At 50.2% G+C, this 12800-nt stretch overlaps 5 non-coding genes across 5 annotated transcripts; 2 read left to right on the forward strand and 3 right to left on the reverse strand.

Annotated features, from left to right (window-relative positions):
- Positions 1-1739: 1739 nt before the first annotated feature.
- TRNAP-UGG (transfer RNA proline (anticodon UGG)) lies at positions 1740-1811 on the forward strand. Its single transcript has one exon. It is a non-coding gene; the product is annotated as a tRNA-Pro (tRNA).
- Positions 1812-2937: 1126 nt separating this feature from the next.
- TRNAP-CGG (transfer RNA proline (anticodon CGG)) lies at positions 2938-3009 on the reverse strand. Its single transcript has one exon. It is a non-coding gene; the product is annotated as a tRNA-Pro (tRNA).
- A 5637-nt stretch (positions 3010-8646) lies between these two features.
- Positions 8647-8718, reverse strand: TRNAP-AGG (transfer RNA proline (anticodon AGG)). The gene has a single exon. It is a non-coding gene; the product is annotated as a tRNA-Pro (tRNA).
- Positions 8719-11296: 2578 nt separating this feature from the next.
- On the forward strand, positions 11297-11368 carry TRNAP-CGG (transfer RNA proline (anticodon CGG)). The gene has a single exon. It is a non-coding gene; the product is annotated as a tRNA-Pro (tRNA).
- Positions 11369-11917: 549 nt separating this feature from the next.
- Positions 11918-11989, reverse strand: TRNAP-CGG (transfer RNA proline (anticodon CGG)). The gene has a single exon. It is a non-coding gene; the product is annotated as a tRNA-Pro (tRNA).
- Between the last annotated feature and the right edge of the window lie 811 nt (positions 11990-12800).

Raw genomic sequence — 12800 nt, forward strand, 5'->3', positions numbered from 1 at the left:
GGGACTGCAAGATATGTTCGCCGTCAGCCAACGACAAGGAGGCGGCTGTTCCCTGCACTCGGTGGCGCTGCCCTTCGGTGACATTCTGTGCCTGCAGCTCCAGCGCGACCAGAAACAAAAATTCCAAGAGGTTGAAGGCAGGGACGGAATGGTTGAGACGCAGCCTCTAACGAAATCAAATAAAAGACCCGTTAAGTTGTTGCCACCATGCAACATGAAACGAATTCCTAACCGTTAGACGGCAGGGGGACGAACACTTATGACGATGGCTTTCTGATAAGTAATGAGTGGTGAGACCAAAAAATTAAGCGCCAGCTATACTAGATGACTGTGAAAATTTACCACCAGCCCGCTACGACCAAGCACTTCGCGTCCTTCTTGATCGGAACCCGAATGCGCGGGGACAAGCTGGTAAGTGATCACGTGCTGCCATTAGTCGGCTTATTTGCTGTGAAAAAGCCCACGGCACTTGCTCACTGAACACCTCAGGCACGAACCATTTTGGCATTCGCCTTCTGGACTGGGCTGGACTGGGTAAGACGCATGGCCTGCTGCCTGTCGGCCACGGCACATCCCACTGATAGGGAAACCCAGGGCAGACGTAAGGCTGCCGACACCGCAGCCCACACCGCCACCAGGAAACATCGGCACGATCACGTACCAGAGGGGTGACGGCAGGTCAGATGGTGCCCTTTGGCGCCACAAACAAGTTCAAAATTACACTTCAGGATACACAACTGAGCACAGTACCGAAAGGTGGTAATGACATTTGGGAGCATTTACGGAGTTCTTTCCTTGGGATGCTGTTTTCTGGTGACAGCGTTGGCTGCGATCTTGGTATATTTGTACGTGCGATGGATACACACTGTGCACTGCTCTTAGGGATATTCCGTGATGTCAGGACAGAACGCGGGTCAGACGAAAGAACAGAGGACAGAATAAGGCGGGATGCAATCTGTCATTTTAATAATCAAATACCTTGCCCTTTTCCATTGTCCTCTGGTTGTGCATTGCGGGCCAGCATCGGTCTAAAAAGCGACAGGATATGAGAAGACTGGCTTTGCCTTGTTCTGTCACTTACTCTCTCGCTCGTCCATGCTCTGACTTTTGTCGTCTGAACTGTGCCCCATCCATAAATCTATATGACGCATGAACTCGTGTGGTATATGGTTTTGTGACAAGTATTGCCTCCTTTGCCGTAAGTAGATTCCCGTCCTTTATGCGCTGTTCCTATTATCTGTCGACCGCGTCCTCCGTCCTGCGCTGTCTTTTGTCCCGCCCCGTCCCCATGCTGTTCTCTGTCCGTTCTTATCCTCTGTTCTGCCCTGTCCTCCGTTCTGCCTGCGCACCGTTCCTATCCCGCCCAGGTGTCCTATTCAGTGCTCTGTGTCCTGATCGTCCTGCACGCCTTCCTCTGTCCTGTCACCTTGTCCTGGGACGGGAGAGAGGCCGGACAGCTTCAGTTCATCCGTCTCGGAAAGTGAAAACATGTGAGCCTGAAGTTAAAATAGTGCTACCTGCGAACGACAGAAAACTTTTTAACGTCCGCGATTCCAATCGTCACCGCATAGTCTTGGTGCAAAGGCTATGCCTTCTGTTGACATTCTGTAACCAGTGCCTCACATCATAGGCTTGTTGTGAGCCGACGATGGATGTGGTAAGTGCTCCCAGAGCCGTTAACTGATCGATGTGAAAGAAACGACGCGGGCGGAAATTGGGACGTTGCGAATCTGCGCATCGGCTCGTTGGTCTAGGGGTATGATTCTCGCTTTGGGTGCGAGAGGTCCCGGGTTCAAATCCCGGACGAGCCCGGTTGTTTACAAGTGAAGGATTTGGCTTTCACTTTGATGCTTTCACCTGCACATTGGTTACAGGTCATTGCACGCCGCGCCTTTGTGAGTTTCGGGGTATGTCCCCTGGTTAGACTTAAGTTTAGGGGTGAAATGAGCTAATGCATTGAACTATGATGGTGATTCAAAATACCCGTTGGACAGAGGCAAAGCATCATTTTTAATTGTTGGCGTTAAGGTGTTTATTATTGTTAACATCTGCGGTAATCCAATCAGAATCGGCGATTACCAACACCATACGCAAAAAAGCTAGAGGCCTTACTGGATTAAAAGACATCGAGACGGCGTTGGAAAATTACGATGTTGTTCGAATCTGCCATAAAGTAATATCAACTACCCATCGTCGTTGTTGCCATTATATATTCGCATGCCCTCCGCAACACATGTACTTTCTTTGCGAACACTACAGGTAACTGCAACTACAATTATGTATGAAGAGATCATATCTCATCATCGTATATGATATACCAACACATAATCATCTTATATATTTTGAGCTTAGTCCTTCAACCTTAGAACGTGCCAATAACGCTAGGCTTGAGCCTTCACGTCGCGGACTTGGTCTGATGGTTGCCATGTGAGTCTCTTTTAAAACATGGAGCTACCAGGAGAATACATATTCGCACTCGCAACTCCACGACACTCAGCAGGGTGCAGACATCTCCATGCGCTTTCACACGGCGAGTAAGTAGCGTTTCAACAACAGCATCTGGACTCGTTCAGTATTTAAACCCGGGACCTCTCGCAACCAAACGAGACTCACACCCCCAGACCAACCCGCCAACGCAAATGCGCGCAATGTCCCAATTCTGGGCAGCGCCGTTACCTTCACATCGTACAGTGCACGGCCCCGACCACACAATCACCCTATACCATTCACACCCAATCCTTCAGCCTTAGCATGTGTTCTCTACGCCGGGCTTGAGCGTTCAGCCAACGGACTTGGTTTGATTGGTTACAGTGGGTCATTTTTAAACATCGGGGCGTAAAGCGCATACACCTTCGAACGCACAACGGCAAGGCGTATTAATCCATATGCACTTCTATGCGTCGAAGTGGTAGACGAGTACCTTTGGCGGCAATAACCGGGCTCGTCCGGGATTTGAACCCGGGACCTCTCGCACCCGAAGCGAGAATCATACCCCTAGACCAACGAGCCGATGCAGCTATCCTTTATCCCCAATTCTTGGCCGCGCCGTTACTTTCACATCGTGCGATGTACGGCTCCGTGAACGTTGGCCACATCCAACATCGTCTCATAAGGTTATCACGTACAGTGCGTGCTACAGAGTGTCGTGAGGGAGCACAGCCCTCGTAGCATCAACTTATTTATGGCGATGCATGTTGAGGAACGATTACGACAGAGGGCAGGACCAGCAAACAGGCAAAAGACAGCAAGGCCTGACCGGTCCCGTCTGGTCCGGGACGTGAAGGGAACCAGACGGGACGGGGCAGGGCAGGACGGACAGGACAAGCGAGATCCTGTTTTTAGCTGCTCCCTGCTCTTTTGCCAGCCTCATACCTCGCCATTCTCTTCTGATCCTGTCCTCAGCACTTGGATCTCCGCCCTTTACCCCAACTCCTATGTCCTCTGTGTTGCCTCGTTTGCCGTGCACAGCCTTACGCCCCTCTCTGTACCTTGCTCACCCCTGCGCTATCGGTCTTGTTCTGTCCTGTCCTGTCCCGTCTCAGTCCTTTCTCTGGATCGGTTTTCGGCATGTCAATGTTGTTTTTGGTCACGCAATGAGCTTGCGCTACAAACTTACATTATTATTTGTTATTAAGGTATTATACACTGCATAGTTGTCCGTCCCGGCGGCTCAGTTGGTTAGAGCGCCTGCCTTCCGATCCACCCATCCGTGGTGGGGTGGGTTCGAGTCGCTTTAGGGCGCTCGCCATTTGCCCTTGACAGTTATGGCCTGCGGCTGGTGGCAGCGGTCGCGCTAAAGGTCAGTTGACGTTAGAGGGCAGGACGGACCGTGCCGAGCATTGCGGCCCGTTAAGCTTTCGCCACCAAATTCTGCCGTCGACATGGAATTGCGCGATCGGATGGTAGGGGTCAGGACTCCCACAACAAGCACTGCTTACCGTGAGCTCTGATCCCGGAAATCCATCTATTCAAAGCGTTCGGTGAAATCTTTAAAGAAAACAAATAGTATAGGTAAATTAAGGATGACTTGAATCCTGCAGTCAGAAGGCCTCTTGCGCCAATTGGGGTCCTCCTGAGTTGATGAGGGCCTCTATATCGGTCAGACGCCACCAGTGCCGGAAAGTTAGCCTGACTATCGGTCAGGGCTTGAGGGCCTAATCTTTTAGAAGCGAAACAGAATGTTGTGAATTGTAGGCAAATTAAATGCATTACTTTCACAGTGGTTACCAATTTGTTCGCAGTGTAAACTACTTCAAAGCGCAGCTGTGAGCTTTTCAGAGGGATTTCGAAAAAATAGGTATCCCTGGCGAAATTGTAAGCGTATTGCGTACAAACATGTACTTTTTGTACTTTTAACGCTTTTGAGGCTTTTTGTACTAGGTCGATTTTAAGGCTCCAGCTTTGCAAGACTGCAACCCTCCAGCCTCAGTACCTGTCGTTCGCCCCGGGCCTGAGTGTTCAGCTGACGTGCTCGATTTGGTTGGTTGCAGTGGGTCGTGTTTAGACATTGGGCTCCATAGCGCATATACCTGCGAACTCACAGCGAGAAGGCGCATTAAACCCATATGCGCTTCTTCGCATCGAAGTGGTAGACAAGCACCTCTGGCCGCAATAACCGGGCTCGTCCGGGATTTGAGCCCGGGACCTCTCGCACCCTAAGCGAGAATCATACCCCTAGACCAACGAGCCGATGGAATGTCACGGAACGCCCAATTCGGGGCGGCGCCATTACTTTTACATCGTGCGGTGTACGGCTCCGAGAACACTGGCCACACCCACCATCGTCCTACAGGGTAAGGCGTACAGCGCTGGCTACAGACTGCCGTGAGGGAGCAGAGCCTTAGCAGCCGAGCTTAGTCGCGACAATTGAGATTCCATTAACGCGCAAGCTTCAAATCATTTCTGGCAATGCATGTAGAACAACCGTTAGGGAAAGAGGCAGGGCCAGCAAAAGGGCAAAAGTCAGAACAAGGCATGGCCGGTCATGTTCTGAGCCGCACGGGACGAGAGGGCGCGCAAGACAGAAGAGAACCTGTTTTATATGTTCTCTTTCCTTTCGTCTGCCTCATACCGTGTCTTCTACATTGCGCTCCCAACTACAGTCCTTGGACCTCTGCGCTTTGCCCGGAGTCCGCCGTCCTCTGTCTTTCTGCCCTTCGTCTGCCGTGCACACCCTTTCGTTTCGCCATGTACGTTGTTCCACCCTGCGCTATCAGCCGGGTTCTGTTCCATCCTTTCTTAGTTCTTTGCGTATAGTGTATTTCTGTTTATCAATTTTTAAGACACTTATCATCAGTGCCTCACATTGAGATTTCAGACGGTGCTGGGTGCGGACAGCTTGCCCGGAGATGTCGGCTCACGATGTGAAAGTGCCAGTGCGGTCCTCGATTAGGACGTTACCGTCGGTTTACACAAGCTCGGTTGCAATATCTTGTCGCGGCTCGTTGGTCTGGGGGATTGATTCTCGCTTCGGGCGGGAGAGGTCCCGGGTTCGAATCCCCAACGAGTCCGGCTATTGCCCTCAGTGGTACTCCTGACACTCCTTCCTTTCCTTTCATCACTTGGATTGCTCTGGTATTGCAGCATGTCGCCTCCGAGACGCTCTGTTCTCAAGTATGGTGTGTTTGAAGGTGTATGTGCACCCAATGTATTGTTGTCATGCCTGGACTGATGTGTATTGATTTAGTCTGAGTCCGTCCCGAGTGTGACTTTCAGCAAGCCTTTCGTAAAAATCACACTCGGGGCCGACTTAAGCTAAATCTTTCGAGAGAGAGAGAGAGAGAGAGAGAGAGAGAAGAGAGGAGAGAGAGAGAGAGAGAGAGAGAGAGAGAGAGAGGAGAGAGAGAGAAGAGAGAGAGAGAGAGAGAGAGAGAGAGGAGATAGGCATATACATATATTTGTATATAATGCTATATATTAAGTAAAGCTGAACAAATCCAAATCAACAAGTTTTTCGGTGAACCAAGCTTTTGATATAATAGGAGTGAATGGGCTTACACCTTAAAAGGAACGTGGGTAGCTTTTCAATCGTATCAACATTGTGTTTATGATGAAAGCATGCTTTCAGAAATTTCTGATCACTCGGAATTCCTAACTAACCAAATAGCATGGACGTTTTGTTTCTTCTCCAATCACGTACTCCATCCTGCGCTATTCTTTGTACTGTCGTATTTCTACACCTCTCTCGTTTCCTTTTACGGCTGTCCTCCCTTCTGCCGTGGCGTCGGTCGGTCCTATGCACACCCTGGTGTTCTGCTCTGTGCTTTAAGTGCCCCTTGTAATGTCACGTCTTGCTCTTTTACGCCGCCCTGTTCTTTGGCGGGACACAGGGCACGCAGCTCATGTTCATCAGTCTATGAAGTAAAAAGGGTGAAGTGTAAAGCTGGAAATCGAGGGCTGCTCAAATTAGACCGGAAAACAATTCTCTTAGTGATTTAGTCCTCATGCATCTACCACGAAGCCAGCTAAAGCATGCATATCAAAACAAGTCCGACGGTCACTGCGAAGCTCTGTTCCCTGAGCTATGCTTCACGGCGGCAGCCTGTAGCCAGCGTTTTATGTCACGAGCTCGTGCGACGGTGGATTGGGCAGTGCCCCCGACAGCTGTTGCCAGTACGTTGTGAATATAATGACAGAGGTCGGGATTGAGACGTTCAGATATATATTTGCCGGCCTCGTTGGCTTGGTTGTATGATTCTCACTTAGGGAGCCCAAGTCGTGCCGTTCAGTGCAACGCATAATGTTGCCTCCGCCCTTTTTCCAGGCAGGAATAGAGGATATTGCGTGCCGCACAAATGCTGTGACACGGCCGCTCCAGGGCTGGGTTGGCTCTTGTTGGCCAGTGGCCAGGTGACCTTTCCATTTCAGTCGGGCCAAACCGGTCCGGGGCCGCTCTGGGACTCACTCGTGCAGAGTGACGCTGGATTGCAAGTCCCGCATCTTTACCATAGACCACGGAGAAGGCTTAGTTCCATTCCTTCTGTCCTGCCTAGTCTTTTGTCATGACCTACCCGTCACTCTACATTCCCATTGTGTTCCTTTAACACTCCATATTTTGTTGTGCCCCCGACGAGCCACTGGTCCATAAAGCAACCGCCACCACGAAACATGCGCACGACCACTATTAGATGGGTAACGGCAGGTCAGATAGTATTCATTGGCTTCACAACAATTTCAGAATTACTCTCCAGGATAAACGATTGTGCACAATACCAAAGGGTGATAAATATCATTTATGGTTTTAATGTCATAATACCACGGTGGCGGCATCAAACAGACCCCGCCGAGCGTCGTCGATATGGAAGCCGCACATCTGAAACGCGATCAGTGCGATGTTTTCTCATGACAGTGTATGCTACGAGTTGGTAGCCTTACATGTGTGATGACTTTCTTGTTTTGTGGGATGTGCTCGGACCCACAGGCAGCAGGTCATGCGTGAAAAGGATTTTGCAGTAGTTAAATAGTTTTGTGCCGATGTATTTCGTGCGGTTTCATAGTGGTGCGGCAAAGACGACATTCGCGGTGCGGCAAAAACTCCTACCGAAAGGAGTGTTACGACCCAAAGCAGCACGCGGCACTTCTTTTAAATGCAAAAACTTAACTTGCACTACTTCTACTGCAATGACCTATACGGTATTTATTTATATACCCACGTAGTTTTTAGTTCAAAAAATCCATTATATGACATGAGTACTAAACGACAACAACCTCTACTGCTACGGTACATTTCCTCTACAGCAAGGACTTGTACAGTTTTTTTCACTTATACGCGACATTGCTTCAGCTGCAACAAATTATAGGTGACATTTTTGACGAAAAAGTGTTCTCGTGTAAGTACCAAGGTCGCGTACAAGCCTTTCCAGAACAAGTAATGCCGTGTATAAGCAATGAACTCTGCAGGCTTTCGCATTGGAGGTAATAACGTGGTTACGTTTTTAAAGTAAAGCGTTGTCGTGTAGCACTCTGGTTCGCGCGTAAGTCTTGGCAGCATAAGTAAAATCGTGTATCTGCAATGATTGCAGCCGTGTTAGCAGGCAGAAGTAAGGACAAAATAACTTTTGGGGCCTTAATTTTCTAGTGCGGCGATAGTGTCGCGAACAAGTTTGCAGCAGAAGTGATGCCATGTATGAATTTGGATTGCAAAAGCGGGTTGCAGTAGAAGGGATCACAATGATAAATTTTTACGTTATAAGTTTTTCCGTGTAACATTAACGTCGTGTAGAAGTGTTGACGGCATAAGAAGTGTGGTAGCACTCCAGCCGGAAGGAGTTTTTTGTTGTAGCACTTATGTCATGAAACTATTTCGTGCAACCAAATTGCAACGCTATCTCACATTACCAGCCTGCCCCACGTGATGGTCTCTGATCAAGAAGGACGCAAAGAGTTTGAACGCAACGGGCTGGTGTGTAGCTTGCACTATCACTACCACCCTATATCATTTACATCTAATCCTTCAGCTTCAGCATGTGTCGCTTACGCCGGGCTTGAGTGTTCAGCCGGCTGACTTGTTTGGTTTGGTTACCATGGATCCATGCTAAACATTGGGTTAAGCGCATATGCATTGGAACTCACAGCGACAATGCGCATTAATCCATATGCGCTTGTTCGCGTCGATACAGTGGACGCGTACCTTTGAAGGCAATAACCGGGCTCGTCCGGGATTTGAACCCGGGACCTCTCGCACCCTAAGCGAGAATCATACCCCTAGACCAACGAGCCGATATGATAGGCTGTGACGTCCCAATTCTGAGCCACGCCGTTACTTTCACATCACACGGTGGACGGCTCCGAGCACACTAGCCACACTCACCATCGTCTCACAAAGTTATTGCGTAGAGCGCTGGCTACAGACTGTCGTAAAGGAGCATAGCCCTAGTAACCGAGCTTGGCTGTAACAGTTGGGGCTGCATTGACGTGCAAGCTGCGATTGATTTCTAGCGATGCATGTGCAGGGTCGTTAAGCAGAAGGCAGGACCAACAAACGGGCAAAATAGATCAAGACATGTCCGGTCATGTCCTAAGCGGGACAGGAAAGGGCATGCGAGACAGAAGGGATGCTGTATCTGATCTCCGTCCTTTCGTCTGCCTCTTACTCTGTCCTCTATCTTGCGCTCCAGTCACAGCCCTGGACCTCTGCGCTTTGCCCAGTGTCCTCTGTCCCCTGTCCTTCGTTGTCGTTTGCTGTGCACACCCTTCGTTCGCCTGTGCGTTGTTCTACCCCGCGCTATCAGTCGTTCTGTCCCGTCGTGTCTCAGTTTTTTTCTATATCGTCTTTCGAGTTACCAAATTTTTACACGAGATTACGACACTCATCACCAGTGCCTTACGTTATGAGCTTTTCAGACAGTACTGGGTGCGGACAGCGTGTCCGGAGCTGTTGACTCAGGATGTGAAAGTAACGGCGCGGTCCGCGATATGGACGGGTGTGCTTTCACGCGCTCGTTGGTCTGGGGCTATGATTCTCGCTTCGGGTGCGAGAGGTCCCGGGTTCAAATCCCGGACGAGCCCCGCTTTGCCCTCAACGGGACTCCTGATACCCCTTCCTCCCCGATTGCAAGGGTTGTTATCGTATTGGGCCGTTGTATGTCTGTTGGGCCGTGTGCAATTTCAAGATCTCACGGCCAGCCTTTGGCTCTCAACTAATGGTTTGCAAGGAAAATTGATGTGATGAAACAAGGTCATATCGAGGACCGTTTTCAAAAACACAGAACTTGTGTTTTTCGAGAAGTCTTCCACTACCTCATTTCTTCACATTTGCTTGCTTGAATATCTTCAAATGTGGAACATGCCCTTAAAACGAAGGTTAACGGCGCACAGGAGGAAGTCATCTACGTGATCCAATCCTGCTTTACATCTAACCGTTCAGATGAATCCCACCAAAACAACTTCTGTCCTTCTCGGCACTCACAAACTCCTGAAAATTCCAATCATCGACTGTCACATTGCATGACAAAAATCAAGGGCTTCGCTGTGCGTGGAAATGCCGTGTATTACTGCTGGAAGAACCGTGCCCTGAGAGATGGTTTTATAGAATTCTTCTTGGTTTTATAGAATTCGCCATTACCTCACGTCCAGGGTTTATTAACTTTTCATGCAGTTTCATGTTCCCCACATTTTTGTACTGCCTCTCGTCTGGGGTAAGGCTGCAGCGTGTCACCTAAGCAGAGCACAAGGGTGATACACTTGATGTACAGTATCTTCACCGATACTGGTCGGAGAGATTCGCTGGCGGAGACTGGCCTAGCGCTGGGCTGGTGCGGTGTCGGTGACGTTGTCACCCACCGTGATAGTCTCACTGGTTCAGGGCCCTCACAGAGAGTATCTCACATTTTTTGTGCTTTTCAGTTATTGTTACGCCATAGGCTTACGACTTCACTAGCATTACCCATTTTCTCGAAATTATTCTGAAAAGCTCAGAATTTCGCTGTGAAGTAGCCGACACTGCGCACAAATCTTATATGATTCCCTGCCTATCACTTTGAGAGTAAGACATCTAATTTGCCTACCCTTCCAACGTGTGTTCTGTTTCCTTCTTGAAAATTAAGCTCCAAGCCCTGACCGAAGTTAAGCTAACTTTCGGCACTGGTGTCGTCTGATCGATATAGAGGACTCAGGGGGACCCCAATCAGCGTAAGAGGCCTTCTGACTGTAGGATTAAGGTCACCCTTAATTTTTCGTATGCTATGCAACGTTGTCACCTTAAATCAACCCAATAATGTAAATTTATGGCGCAAACTCATTTTGTGGCCGAAGACAACATTGACATGCCGAAAATGATGCGGAGAAAGGAATGAGAGGACAGGACGTGAGCGATAGCGCTGGGTGAATAACGCACAGGGCGGACAGAATGCTGTGCACGGCAAACGACAAGGCAGACAGAGGGCATAAAAGTTGGGGAAAAGGGAGGAGATCCAATGGTGAGGACAGGATCAGAAGAGAAGGCCAAAGTATGAGACTGGCAAACGAGCAGCGAGAAGCTAAAAACAGGATCTTCCGTCCTGTCCGTCCTGCCCTGTCTGGTACCTTCACATCTCGGACGGGACGTGACCGGTCAGGCCTTGCTGTCTGTGCCTGTTTGCTGGTCCTGCCTTCTGTCGTAGCGGTTCCTCAACATGTACCACCATAAATGAGTTGATGATACGATGGCTACGCTCTGTCACGCAGTCTGTAGCCAGCGCTGTACGTCATAACCTTATAGGACGGATGGTTGGTGTGGCCAGTGGGCTCGGAGCCGCACACCGCACGATGTGAAAGTAACGGCGCGGCCTAAAGTTGGGCATAACAGGTAATTTGTATCGGCTCGTTGGTCTAGGGGTATGATTCTCGCTTCGGGTGCGAGAGGTCCCGGGTTCAAATCCCGGACGAGCCCGTTATTGTCGTCAAAGGGTACTTTGGGTACGTACGCGGGTACTTTGGACCTCGCAGATTAGAGGCCATTAAGAGGCATCGCGAGGGCCCGTGACCCTCAGGGCCTAACGAGCGGGGGGGGGGGGGGGGCGCACGTGCCGGCTGTGCCCCTCCCCTTGCCAGCGCCACTGGTGGTAGCGCTGTGTGGTTAGTGTGGTCGGGGCTGTCCACTGTATAATGTAAAAGTAGCAATGCGTCCCAGGATGGGCAAGTTACAGGTATCTATAACGGCTCTTCGTCTAAGGATATGGTTCTTCTTAGGGTGCGAGAGGTCCCAGGCTCAAACCCTGGACGAGCCCTGTTATTGCTGCTAAAACGCCACGCTTTGATGCGTAGAAACGCATGTGGATCTTTGCGTCCTTCTGCACACGCAGGTTCGAAATTGCTACCAGAACGGATCATAAAAGATCCCTATCAGTCACATGCTCTAATATGATAGTGATCATGAAGTCCGCGGGGAGGAATCAATACCAGTACCATCGCAATACCAGTACCATCGTCGACAATATCAGGGCTCGTCCGGGATTTGAACCCGGGACCTCTCGCACCCGAAGCGAGAATCATACCCCTAGACCAACGAGCCGACGAAATGGCTCCCGCGTCCTGGTTGCGTGCCGCGCTGTTACTTTCACATCGCGAGTCGACAGCTCCGGACCCACTGTCCGCACCCAGCACCGTGTAAAAGATCATGACACTATGCACTGGTGATTAGTGCAGTCATTTCGTGTAAACTAATTGGTAAACCGAAAACCAATGCAAAAAATGACTGACCCCACGCAGGACAGCACACCACTGATAGCTCAGGGTGGAGCAATACGCAGGGCAGACCGAAAGGGTGTGCAAGGCAGACGACTTGGGAGGATAGACGGCAAAGGACTCCTGGCAAAGCGCAGAGATGCGAGGACTGAAGGTATGAGCGGAAGACAGAGAACAGGGTACGAGGCAGAGGAAGGGAAAGAGGAGAAGGAGCAGAGGGCAGATTAAAACAGGTTACCTACTGTCTTGCTGTCCGTCCTATCCGTCCCGCTCGGGACGGAACATGACCGGCCATGTCTTGTTCTGTCTTTTGCCCGTTTGCTGATCCTGCCTTCCGTCCTAACGACTCCCCCACATGCAATGTCATAAATATTTTGCAGCTTGCACGTCAGTGCAACCCCGATGGTCACGGTCAGGCTCGACTACTTGGTCTGCTAGAGCTCCCTCACGACAGTTTGTAGGTAGCGGTTTACGCCATAACCTGGTGAGACGGTGGTGGGTGTGGCTGGTGTGCTCGGAGCCGTACACCGTGTGCTGTGAAAGTGACGCCGCGGCCCAGAATTGGGACGTTACGGCTTGGCGTATCGGCTCGTTGGTCTAGGGGTATGATTCTCGCTTAGGGTGCGAGAGGTCCCGGG

Source organism: Pollicipes pollicipes, unplaced genomic scaffold (assembly GCF_011947565.3).
Source record: "Pollicipes pollicipes isolate AB1234 unplaced genomic scaffold, Ppol_2.1 Scaffold_6138;HRSCAF=7277_pilon_pilon_pilon, whole genome shotgun sequence".
Classification (NCBI taxonomy): domain Eukaryota; kingdom Metazoa; phylum Arthropoda; class Thecostraca; order Pollicipedomorpha; family Pollicipedidae; genus Pollicipes; species Pollicipes pollicipes.